Below are 12,313 nucleotides of genomic sequence, written 5' to 3'. Positions count from 1 at the left end.
TTTTACATAGTAGAGGAAAATAGCTTAAGGCACCTTCTGAGGTAAGAGATAAATTAAACCATTCAAAAGCTCCAGAATTGAAATAAGTATGGAAATTTAGTAACCCAGGGTCAACTGATCCATTGTTTTATCAGACAGAAAAAGGGTAAATCATTTGTTAGGAAGAAAAATTAAATGTACATACAGTTGACAAAAATGATAGTGAGATGGATTGTTATTAAAGTGATCCCTTTTAGCCCAATGACATCTTCTAAGGTATTAAATAGTTTAGAACTCCTTCTGAGATCAGGCTGATATAAAATATTCAACATCCGTCCACTTCATGCCAAAAATATTTCACTATAATTAGAGTCAGACATATTTAAAATAATTGGTAATATCAGCTTTGCACAGGAAGGCAAGAGGGCTGGGAGATTTAATAATACTTTCATTGATCTTTGCATATGAGAGTAATCCTCTTTGGAAATGAGGTTGCTAATGCAGGAATGAGCTTTCCTTTTTTCTGGCTGTACACAGATTAACGATCAAATGCTTCTTCACAAAGAACTTCTGGTAAAGAAGAAACTTATGCACTGTGTATGAGTGAGGTAAAAAGAAGCTATCTAGTTCAAAAAAAATCCCAGGTATATCTGAGTATTCATGGGAAAATGCCTATTCCATATGCCTTTTTAATTTTTTTTTTTATTTAATGGCACAGGAAAGTTAGTTCTGACAATGTTAGAATTCAAGAAACAGTTGAAAACAGTAATTTCTGAATGAACAAAGTATTCTGGAAAAACAATTGAAATCGTTTAAGAAAAAATGCCATTGAAAATTTGATATGTTATTTATTCATTCATTTGATAAAGATCTGGGCACTTTCTACATGAATTCTTGAAACTGTCAGAGATTGACATTGTCTTTTTTAGACAATTAAAACTCATGAGATGCTAAGTAGTGTTTGAAAGACATCAGACATTCAGTATTTCTTCAAGCAGTATTTCTAAACCCTGCCAAGATGGTGTCTGACTATTTAAAATGTTATGTTTATAAGAGTAAGTGTAATTTATGAACAAACAACACATCTTGATCTGAGAAATGACAGCACTTCATACACTCACACAAAGACTTGCAGAAAAGAAATTTCAGAATCCAAATGGTGCTGTTGAATAATCACAGATCCAGGATGGTTTGGGCTGAATGGAGCCTTAAAGATCATTTATTCCAACCTCCCTGCTATGGGCAGGGACACTTTCCACTAAACCAGGTTGCTCAAGCTCCTGTAACCTGGCCTTGAGCACTTCCAGGCATGGAGCATCAGCCACTTCTCTGGGCAACCTGTGCCAGTGTCTCACCACCCTTATAAACTAAAATTTCCTTTCTAACATTTAACATTTACCTGCCCCCTCTCAGTTCAGAGCCATTCCCCCTTGTCCTTGTCTTTGCTCTTGCAAAGAATCCCTCTCCAGCCTTTTTGGAAGATCACTTGTTACTGTAAGGCTGCTAAGAAAAGAAGCCTCCCTGGAGCCTTCTCTTTTCCAGGCTGAATAAGCCCAGGTGTCCCAGATTTAGAGGAGAGGTGCTCCAGCCCCCAGAATGCCTTCATGGCCCTTCTCTGGACATGCTGCAGTAAGTCCACATCCTTCTTATGTTGGTAATTCCAGTCATATTAGCCAAACATAGCAAGGGATCAAAAGGACAGAGTTTGCAGGAGTCCAACTAGATATGTGAATTCCCATGTATTTACTGCACTTTTTTTTATCTACTGGCAAACACAGTACAGCATATCCACATGTGTATTTTGGAATGGGGTCTAAACTATAGTTTAATCTTAACTCCTTGAGAGCTGTAGTTTCCTATCTGTACTTAAATCAGCAGTATTTCAGTAGGCTGAATAAAGGAAGAAGTGGAAATTTTGGTGTGAAACTTTTGGCTAGCAAAGTGAGAGATTGAAATTGAAAAGAAAACCAACGAACCAAGAGAAAAACAAACAAAAAAACCGAAAACTAAATAACCAAAAAAACTTATGTATGGAGGTGAAAAGATAAAAACAGTCATCATTTCAGAAGACACAGACTTCAAAAAAAATGTCAAGATGACCTGAAATCTGATCAAAGAAATAAGACTTTGGACTGGCAAAAGTATGAAAGAAGAGAAAAGGGAATTTTCTACAGCGGTGAAGTTCTTATACTGTCTATGGTTTAGTCATACTGACTTGGATCTGAAGTTCATTACACTCATTGAATACATATTTTCTGAACTTTAAACAGTTTTAATAGAGTTTAAAGTAACTTTTCCATAAATACATGAAATTTAAAGAAAGAAGCAAGCGCTGACATACTCAAGCATTGTTCAGCAAATGCAAAAAAAAAAAAAATCAATAAAAATAATGTAAAAATTCCTGAGGCAGAGGAGGGGGGAAAAACAAAAGCGAAGGTAAAGCAATGCCTAATGGAGTTAAGGAAAACCAAAATACATTTTCAGACGGAATAAAATCAAATGGAGATTTGGTCCTGTTAGAGAACTAGCAAATTGTAGATCATAAAATTGAAAGAAGTAAAGCAAAAATCTCTCACTTCTAGTTGAATGAAAATGTGAGTATATATCCATTATGGATGACATTATGAATTACATAAGAAGCTCAGAATACATATAATGGAAATCTCCTTAGGAAAATGTTAAATATCTATTCTCCATTCAGATTAAGAAAGAGGGTCTGTCCCAAATGAGGCAGTATTGTTCCAAAATTTATTACATTTTTTTAAGACTTAATATTATAATTATTTAAAATATTTAGAATTAATATTAATTACTTCCAATTTAAACATAGCTAAACCAATAAAGTATTGTATTATCTAAACCAGTACAGATATGTTGCATAGTCTGGGGGTTTTTAGCTTTTGTAATGGCAAATCTGTACAACTATATGTCAATTGTTTTTAGTACATGTGAAAAATTTTATAAAACAATCAGAAAATTTTGAAAATAGTGGTTGAAAGGCTAAGAATATAAAGCTTGAGATGTTAGATTTAAGAAAATCAACTTTGACTATTTGAGAGAATATTTGAAGGTGATTTCTTTGTGAAAATTACATCTACTTATGAGAAAAATATTCAACCTTTCTGACAAATGCATAGAAATATCTGAACACTGAAATTAGATTAATTGGTCTTGAAAATAAGGCTTATTATCTTCTTAGCATAGGAAATGTTCTTTACAACCATGTTATTAGAGTATCTTTTAATTATGACAATTTAAGTTGGCAAGATTTTTTTTAACTATATCTTTCCAGTATATGCATATATGATGCAGCCCAGCAGTGAGATATTTATCTTCAGTTCACTATCAGCAATATCCTGATCTTTAGCACATGTACTCATTTTATCAATGCTGTATTTGTTATATAATAAATTACTACAAATAAAGCTGCTCTGTCACTCCCCTCCTCAGCTGGACATGGATAAGAAAATATATTGAAAGAATCATATGTTGAGATAAGGACAGGGAGAGATCACTCACCAGTTACTGTCACAAGCAGAACAGGCCTGACTTAGAGATACAAAATGAGTTTATTACCAACCAAAATCAGAGTAAGATAATGAGAAGTAAAACAAATCTTATAAAAATTTCCCCCCACCTCTCCCTCTTTCCCAGCTCTGACTCCTCCCCCAGCAGCGCAGGGAGATGGGAATGGGGGTTATGGTCAGCTCATCATGGGTTGCTTGGGCCACTGCTCAAGGAGAGGGTTTCTTCTTCTTCCCTCCCACAGTTCTCTGTGAACTTCTCCAGCATGATCCTTCCCATGGGCTACAGTTCCTCATGAGCAGCTCCAGCTTGTGTCCCTTCCACAGGGTCATTAGTCCTACCAGGAAACCTGCTCCAGTGTGGGCTTCTCTCTCCACAGGTCTGTGGCTCCCTCTCAGGAGCCTGCTCCAGCATGAGTTTCCCCATGGATCCTTCAGACACTCACATGCTCCTGCATAGATCTCCTCCATGGGCTGCCTGTGGATGTTTTCTTTCCTCTGGAGCTCCACGGGCTGCAGGGACAGCTGCTTCACCCTATCCAGCACCATGGCCTGCAGGGGAATCTCTCCCCTGGGCCTGGGCCCTCCTTGGTGACTGGCCTTGGTGGCTGCAGAGTTGATTCTCTCGTATATTCTCACTCCACTCTTCTCTGGATGCAATTACTTCTGCACAATAAATGTTTCACCTTCTTAAATATATTATTGCAGAGGTGTTACCACCATTTCTGATTGGTCCAGCATTGGCAGCAGCAGGCTGGTCCATCCTGGATTCATCATTGGCTTTGTCCAACACGGAGGAAGCTTTTGGCAGCTGCTTACAGAAGCCACCCCTGTAGTCCCACTCCTGCTACCAAAAACCTGCCACACAAACCCAATGCACAGTGTAAGAATAAAACTGATGTTTGGAGTAGAAGAAAATAATAGTTTTGTTGCTGGCTACCTTGGAAGGCTTTCTCTCCATGAGTAGCACAGACATGATCTGTGCAGATCACCAACTGGAATAATCCATGCACACCTTATCTCATTTCTTCCTTCTCTGTTCTGGTGCCTTTTAAGATTGCAACACTTTATTCTCCCCTGTGCTTCAGAAGATAATATTTTTATCTTCTCAAAGGCTTTGATTTACCCTAAATTATCATGGATAGCACTGTTATGGGATAAAGAATTCTGTTAGGTGATAAAGAATTGCCATACAAACAAAGCAGGGCAGAGGTTTGAGGGTAACCTGTCTCAGCTACAGAAAGTGATCAGCCCCACGGCCAGGATGGACACCCATTACCATGGGGCCAGAGGAAGACTTGCAGATACCTTTGGGATTTAGAGTGGCTGGAGAAGGAACAAGAGAAATAGAAAGATAAGGGGATGAAAGAGCTTAGTCATGTAAGCAGCAGCTGGCTACAGTGCTTGAATGGCTGTGCCCTGTGCCTGATCTGTCATTTCTTCCATTAAACATTAAAAAAGGTCTATTCCTGACATTTCAGTCTGTCATTTCTTCTCATTAAACTTAATTTCTGACTATTTTTCTGGGTAATACAGGCTCTCTACCTGTGTGCACCAGACCATGGGAATTTCTGAGTGAAAGCAGCCAGAGTAGTGCCTGAGCTCACAAGGGCTGTGTGTGGTGGGCCAGCACTGCAGTGTCTGAGGGTGCAAGATCTAGCCAGTCTCATTCCTAGAGAGAAACATTCCCAAAAGAAATTGAGATAATTTGTCATCAGTCATTCAGTTTGATGAAAAATGGTTGATTTTTACGTATAGGTCCTGTATTTTGCTGAATTAGGACCTGCAAGAGAAATGGCTCATGTTTTAAAAAATGCCCTTGATGGAAATAAGAGAAGAGTATTTGTATTGCCTGCATAAGTTATCAGGCACGGTACAGATGGTGAGGGACTTTGCACTGCAGATGGGAATGATTCAGAAGATGATAAAAGTGCTAAATCCAAACCCTTACTCCATCACGGTCTAGGGATACACATTGTTACAGGAAAGTTTACATATAAAGTTTACTTTCAGCAAATATGCATACTTGTGGGAGTGAAAGTTAGAGGACAAGAAAATGAAAGCTTTTCCAATGGTAATGGGAATCTTTCTGGTACTAAAATAATAAGTTAAACATAGTATACAGTTCTTGAGATGCTGTGAAGATGATAATATCAGCAAATGAAACTGCTTTGGGGAACTGTAACCTCAGCACTGAGTAGTTTAAGGACATCAGGATGAAACTCTACTCAGGTCACTAACATGTAAAATCTTCACAACCTGTACTGAACTGGACAAATCTGCAAGCTAAACACAAAGGTGTAATACAGGCATTTCTGTGTGCAACAGCTATAGCATGTAAAATAATTCTCAAAGCAACGAGCAAACTAAGACCATCACTTACCTGCAGTTTATCAACTGTTTGATTTCTATGGCAGTTTATATGAGGGAAAACAACCACACATATTTCATGCCAGCAATGTCCTCTAAGAAGGCATGCTATTGAAAAAAGCAATACAGCTATCCAGTGAATCTTTCCTTATCTAAAATCATAATAGGATCCTTATATATAAAAGGAAAAGATTGTTCTTTCTTAGGTCGTTTTTTAGCCAAGACATACAGCTGCTCTAAGAGAACTAGAAACTTGTAGTTACAAAAATTCTTTCCTAAATTAACTTCCTTTTCTAAGTTTTTCCCCGGATGTATTGTAATATTACTAAATTTTGGACAGTTGTGATGACCATTTTGAATAGTGAAGGTGAAAAATAGGCCAAATATCTTGTTCTGGTAAATTTAGTTTTCTTTGGGATCTTCTAAAAAGTCAAGAAGTAAATATGGCAGATTTTTAATAGCACTATACTCTGCATGGGGATAATAAGAGTGAGTACATTTTCACTATTTTTCTTGAACTTGGAAGCGTGATATGTCATAGAATTTGTTTTATGCACAATTTAAAATTTCCTTGGGTTCTAGTTGATATTTTATTTTGTGGACAAGTCTATACTTAGAAAAGGAAAAGCATTTAATTTTCTGGAAATAGGCTTGCAGGGTTTTCTAAATAGTACTGATGTCTAGATGAGAATTTTGCCAAGTTTCTCATGAGGTTAAAGATTCAGCACTGTGCTGCTTTTGGCTGGGGTAGAGTTAATTTTCTTCCCAGTGGCTGGTATGGGGCTGTGTATTGGATTTGTGCTGAGCACAGGGTTGATCACACAGAGATGTTTTTGTTATTGCTGAGCAGGGCTTACACAGAGCCAAGGCCTTTTCTGCTTTTCCTGCAGCCACACTGGTGAGGGGCTGGTGTGGCTGGGAGGAGACAGAGCTGGGACAGGTGACCCCCGCTGACCACAGGGATATTCCAGACCCTGGGACATCATGCTCAATATTTAAAGTGGTGAGAAGAAGGAGGAAGGGGATAATGTTTGGAGTGATGGTGTTTGTCTTCCCAGGTAACTGTCAGGTGTGATGGGGCTCTGCTCTCCCCAGGATGGCTGAACCCCTGCCTGCCCTTGGGAAGCAGTGAATGAATTCCTTGTTTTGCTTTGCTAGTGAGCACAGGTATTTCTTTCTCTATGAAGATGTCTTTATCTCAACCCACAAGATTTCCAGCTTTTACCCTTCTGATTATCTCCCTGATCCTGCCAGAGGGGAGTGAGTGAGCAGCTGCCTGGGACTTGGCTGCTGGCTAGGGTCAAGCTACAACAAACACTTCAAAGTTCTTCTTATAAAAACTCTCTGCTAATATGGATAAAAATGTTCTGCAGTCAAAACTACCAGTTCTTACAGTAGAATGTCTCCTAGTATTTTTTTTGGCAAGAAGTATTTTCTTTGTCAAGTTGCTTAGAACTTCTGGTGCACAAATGTCTACTTCTTTCTGGGAACAAGGAGCTATCTCGAAAGTTTATTAGTTCTGGCTCATATAATTCATCTCGTGTTGAATTATTGAGAAGTGAGAATAGATATGCAAGCAGACAATTAACATAACAAGTAACATTCAACTATAGCATTCTAGGGACTAACACAAAACGTTTTTTTCTTAGAAGCAAATTGTTTTCTATTTATGGAGATACTTAGAAATCTCTTAAGACGGGAGTTTACATAATCAAAGTGGCTACTTACACAGGCTTAAGTGTATTTACCACTTACTCATATTCAAAGTGCTTTGAAACACCAAGTAAAAAGCATAGAAAATAGTCCCATGAAATAAAGACACCATTTACAGTACAGAACTGTAACAAAATGGTGTGTAAGGTGACTTGATGGGCAGAAATTTAACAAAGCCTTTGAAGCCTTTTGTTTGAGTATCCTGCCCATGCAGACTCTGTACAAAGATTTCCATAGTTAAGACACAGAGAGAAATTCAAGAATCACATTTTTTGAATACATTTTGAACTCAGAAAGAGTTCAAATACCTTTTAGCTTCATGATCTTGAAACTTACAAGTTTCTTACAAGGGTGTAGGCGAAAGCCAAAGATTGTGATAGATTCTTACTCTGTTCTTGTAACCCCATGGAAACCCATGACTGCATAGTGTGAAACTGAGAATGGCTGTTTTGTGTTCCTACCCATAAACACCTTGTGAGAAGGCACTGAGGAGCAGAATAAATGAGCTTGCACAGATTTGGGCCAGGCAGGGCTATGGGATTGCCTCGCTGGGACATGTAAGGACCACTGATAATTCACTGGTGGTTTAGCAGTTCTCAGAGCCCATTCTAAGCCGAGGACTTTTCCATGCCTCATGCTCAGCCAGTGAGGGGCTGCATGAGCTGCTGGGGGGAAGGAGCAGGAGCAGGGCAGATGACCCAAACTGGGCAAAGGAATATTCCACATCACAGAACATGATGCCAAATCAATCAACAGGGGGAAGTTGGCCGGGAGAGGTTGATGGCTGCTGAGGAATTGGCTGAGAATCAGTCAGTGGTGAACAATTGCATTGTTCACCATGTTTTTCATGGGTTTTATATGGATTTTATTCCTTTCTCTTTATCTTTTCCATTACAATTATAATTTAAGATAAAATAATAATTATAAGTATTATATTTTAGTGCATTTCAACTATTAAACTGCTCTTAATTCAAGCCATGAGTATTTACTTTTGTTTCCACTCAGGACTGGGAGTGACTGAGTGGTATCTAGTTGCTGGGTGGGGTTAGACCAACAATGAAATTGGCCCTCTTTGGTGCAGGTTGATGTTTACCTGGTCTTTTTTGGCAAAACTAATTCTTAGTCAGTCTGCCTTGGATTGTACTGGTGAATGAGGCAATTTGTCCTATTGAGCTTTGCATTCTCCTTTGCTTGTTTTTTTTTTATGCCTTTTTATTTCTTTTTTTTTTTTTTTTATTTATTTTGTTGAGGTCACTTCAGGCAGCAATGAACCACTTCTCCCATTTTGATACCATCTGTGAGCTGGGTGAGGGTGCACACCATTCTATCACCTAGGTTGTTAACAAACAGTATTTGCTGCAATGCCTATCCATGAATGGCTGCCATTTGGACATTGAACCAATGATGAAAATAAGCTTTAAACCTGAGATTTTTGCCAGTTTTGGACCCATTTATCAGCCTATATTTCACTGTGTGAATGCTAGTGAAGATCATGTTGAAACCTGGCTAAAGGCCTTTTGGTACAGAGTTCTCAGGCAGGGCCTTTGGAGAAAAAGCTTATAATAATATAAATAATAGTGACCCTGACTGTCCTTCACTGGAATTGATCTTTATAAAATTATATATATGTATTGCAGGCAGACCATCTTCACTGCGGAAAATAAATAGAAAATGCATATAAGGATACTTACAATGATAAAAATAAATATTTCCAGTATCGCAAACTGCACAAGAACCTCCTGTTCATAGCTATGCCAAATTACTATCTAAGAAACAATATACTTGACTATACAAAGCAAAAATAGAGGTCTTATTATGCTTCTTTTCTTCCAGTATTGTTTCAAAGCTAGAATATATGTTGATAATCTGCTGTTAGAAATTTCATCAGTCAAAAATATTCTCAAAGGGTTACAGACAACAATTTGTAGCTATTCTGCAATGTTACAGTCATGAAGAGGAGAGAAAGCAGAACAGAATATATATTTCCATAAAAATTGCTCAAGACATTAAGTGTTAAGTATGTAGCCCACATCTTTTCTCTGTAATCACACTGTATTTTATGTCTGCTACATGAAAAACACAGTGGCAAATGTACTAAATGTCTTTATATTCCAAGTAGGTAAATGGTCTGCTTTGTAAGTGAAAATGAGTGTTCATGCTTCACTTACTACAAAATACTATGCCAGTAGAAAATGAAAGAGGAAATGAAAGACAAAAGAAATAAATAATACAGAGAAAAATCATAGAGCTTATGTTGATGAAATAGTCCTGCTAGTTCAAGTTAACACTATCTTTATGACTGGCAACTTAATAGAAGCAATCAACTTGTTAAATAGCATTTCATTGTGTATGAAGTTGGTTTTGTATTCAAGTTTCATTATCATTCAAGTATTGTATTCAAGTTTCATTATCAATGAAACTTTCAATATTCATTTAAAAAAAATGGGAGCCCTCTTTGGATTACTGCAAACACTAAATTTTCATTTAAGTAGCCTGTATTCATGGAAATAGGTCAGTTTATCTCAGTTAGAAATTTCTCTCTCACATACCTTTAGATTGTTTTGTTCTCCCCCCCCCCCCCAAAAAAAGACAAAGACAAACCAGTTGGACCTGAGCCTGGAATAAATAGGAAACAAAATCTGTTTGTTTCATTTTTTTTTTAAATTGAATTTTCCATGGTTACATTAATAATAGAGAATAAATATAAATTATATAAATGCAGTTATAGGTCATCTTTGCATTATTTCTCATTGAAAAATAAATTAATACTTTGCAATAAAACACTTAGTAAAAGTTTTGACATAAATCACTCAAATAGCCTGACTCAAGACAAGAAAGATTACACTGGCATGAAAAGCTTGGGTAAAGCCTGACATTTTTCCCAAAATGGAATTTGTGACAGCCAAAGAAAGAAAAACCATTAGAGCAAGCAAAAAGACCTCCACAACATCACATGAGAGCAAATAAAATCAGGACATATAAACAGAAGAACTTGTCTGATAAATCTGAAAAAGAAGAAAAACAACAAACCAACAAACTACAACCATCAGGTTATAGTCAGACTGAAATTTGATTATGGCATATATCAAATAAGACTGCCCATCATAATCTGTACACAGAACCCAAATTAAAAGCTTTCATGAAATCAAACTTTGAAAAAATATAGTATCTCTGACTCTGAAAATCTCTTAAGGCTTTTCTTTTTTAATATAGAGACCAACCAATGAGATAGGAAAATAAGCAGTTGAAACAGTAAAATGCATTTGTTTAATGTTCAGACTGTCACTGAGAAAACAGAATCTACAAAGCTTATCTGGGATCTATGTGTGTGTAACTCAAGCAATATCAGAAATTCTTCAGAAGTCCTTTTCAGATCTTAAAAGGGGATATATGGAATGGAGACAGATTAGAAACCTTGTAAAAGACAGCTAGCACAAGGCATTAGACAAAAACTAATGGGAAACACTTTTTCTGCCTTCCAAGTGAGCATTAAATAAGGCAAGTTCCAAAATGTCACTTTTGCAATGGACTGGAAACCGTCTGCATTGATTCTACAATAGACTGGGAGCATCTAAAAGCTTGTAGCGTTTTGATGATTGTCGCAGGGTTTTATGGAAAAATGTTTTATCACATGTTTAATCAATGGATAGGCCCCTCAAATTCACCATTGCAAGTAGCCATAACTGGCAAATTCAAAACAGAATTTATAAAAAAACCGAGTTCAACTGAACTAAGAAAAATCAAAGCATTTTTGTGTTTGGGTCACTAGTCTAAAAGTGGAAAGAATTCCTGACCTGTTTGGTTTCCTTCTGTGACCTTGCCAAATTCACTCAGACCAAATCCATGCAAGACTATGGGTAGAACTTAAGCACCAAAAGTTTAAATTCTCAAAAATTCTGCTCATTTGATGGCCAAAGACAAAAGAATTTAACATAAAAGAAGTGAGTATGTACTGACTTAGAATTAAATAGTTAATATTTGTCTAGAAAAATAAATGAGGTACATATACTGCACCTCACCTTTCACCTCTGAAGACAATTAGGAAATTCACATACAGCACAGAAAAATGGTCTGGTGTTAGCGGTCTTTATGCCAACACATTGCCAGAAATGACATCAAAAGTTAAAGGCATTTCCAAAGAAAAATTGTAGAGAAGTAGGAAGAAAGACTAAGTTATCCAGTCTGCTTCTGTTTCAGGACCTTGAATTCCCCAACTTTATTTTACCTTCAAAAGGCATCTGCTGCCTTTATGACACATTTATAATAGCAAGAACTTAGCATATCTATTAATCAGTGTCAGTTTTTACCGAGAAAACTTATCAATGTGTACCATGAATCATCGTGATCAGAAACTATTCTAAAAACACTCAGCTATTAAGCAAGATTTAAAGTTATATATATACACGTGTGTGTGTATATATAAATATATATCTCACATATATATATATCTATCTTGCATATATATGCACATATATAGAGATAGGCATAGAATGTCAAGCAGATCAATGATAATTAATTTGTACAGTCTAGAAAATTATATCTATCTACCTCAGGCAATCAAAGATTTCTTTAATAATTGCACTGGAACCTGTTTTTCAAGCAATTAGAATTTAGTTGCCAGCAAACATCTTAGATTAAAAGAAATGGCATTTTAAAAGTACATGAATAAAAATTAAATGGAAATTAAGACTACCGTTGTCTAATAGGCAATCAGAAACACAGGAAGA

Source organism: Agelaius phoeniceus, chromosome 2, assembly GCF_051311805.1.
Source record: "Agelaius phoeniceus isolate bAgePho1 chromosome 2, bAgePho1.hap1, whole genome shotgun sequence".
In the NCBI taxonomy this organism is placed as follows: Eukaryota; Metazoa; Chordata; class Aves; order Passeriformes; family Icteridae; genus Agelaius; species Agelaius phoeniceus.
This window is presented reverse-complemented; position numbering follows the sequence as displayed.